The following is a 1673-nucleotide window of genomic DNA, read 5'->3' on the forward strand; positions in this document are numbered from 1 at the left end:
TAGAAAGTAGGTCAGATAAAATAGTGCAGTGGTGCAGCCTTAGCTATAGCTATTACTTGCAGCAGCGCTGATTCAGGCGATGGAAGCTTGTTGACACGAATCCTAACACATTTGGGGTTGAATCCTCATATTGTCAAATGCGCTTTAGACTAGCAGATTGGATTAGGGGAAAGGATGCTTACTTGGATCCTAAGCTCAAGGTACCTCTCTCGTGAACTTCTTTTGTGCTCCCTACTCTGGATAACTCCTCAAGGCGGAAGAGAGTGCTATAGAAATTGACTGCTCTTTCTGACTAATGGGAGGACGGATGATCTTGAGTCTTGCCTATCATAGTCCCCTTTTGGCTGGGCTATTTATTTACTAGACACGTAGCGTCGAGATTCAATAAAGGTGAACAAGACAATGTGTTGCATTTATATCTTGTACAATACCCATGATTTTTCTATAAGGGTAACACCTATCTTTCTATTTCACGAATCAGATGGAGACTAGGTATGAGTCACGTGGACGCTGCAGAGCATCTGCTTAGGAAAGAGTCGGGATCTTCTAATGTACACCCCTAAGGGACTTTCTTTAGATACTGCTCCTACGGATAGGATAGATAGTTAGCTCTTGCGTTTAGAGAAAGATTTATACATGGGGTTCCCAAGTCTTTCTAGGGGAAGTTCATTAGACATCTATTCTCCCGAAGGCAAAAGGAAGGCTATGCACACGAAGCTAAAGTGGGTGACGGAATTCGCCAGCGATGATAGGGAAAATCCTTCTTCAACATATATCTTTCTATCAGTGCCATGTGCTGGCATGGGCCTGGTCCTTCACTAATGAATATGTCCAACCGGTATCAGATATGGCCTGATCTGGGAATCGGTGTCGTGTCAAGCCGGCTTTGGCGGCCTGGGCCTGCGAGCAGGATATTCTTTATTACTGGATCGCCCCAAAACAGGGGAGATTCATTATATATAGAAGGCACCGGCCCATTGGGAGGAGAAAGGTGTGCCTCGCTTCCTAACAGCACCAAGAGATTGTTTGCAAAGCGGGAAGGGCCTAGTGAACATGATGGATACTACAACTTAGTTGACCGAGGTTCAGGCATCTAGTCCATTCGCATTCGAGACATCTCGACTAGCATATTCGGAGTGACCGGCTATGAAGTCCACCCAGCTTTCCAGTTCTTTTGCTTTACCTTCCGTCTCCTCCAACTAAGCCTCTGCCACCAGTGAAGAAATTGTCGGCAGCAGAAATGCAACTGCGACGGGAAAAGGGGTTGTGCTTTACTTGCGACGATAAATTCTCGTGGAAGCACAAATGTCCGAATCGCCAATACATGATTCTGCAGGTGGATGAACCGGATGGCGATCTTTCCTCCTCTGTTGTCGCCGAACCTGTTCCACCGGATCTTCCGTCGGATGATTCTCCAACTTTGCATCATTTGTCATTACAAGCTTATCATGGCACTTCTGGCAAATGTACTTCTGGGTCGATTGCAGGCACCACCGTGCGCATTCTTCTCGATGGTGGCAGTTCTGACAACTTCATTCAGATGGAGAAGATTCCGAAAAGGAAATCTCAATCCAATCGCTGGGTGAATAACGAGTGGGACCGGTTGGATCCAACTGCGACCCATATTGGTAAATGTTCAGCTGATGCTTCATAAAAAAATTAGATATCCATCA

This window comes from Coffea arabica, unplaced genomic scaffold (assembly GCF_036785885.1).
Source record: "Coffea arabica cultivar ET-39 unplaced genomic scaffold, Coffea Arabica ET-39 HiFi ptg000058l, whole genome shotgun sequence".
NCBI classification, from domain to species: Eukaryota; Viridiplantae; Streptophyta; class Magnoliopsida; order Gentianales; family Rubiaceae; genus Coffea; species Coffea arabica.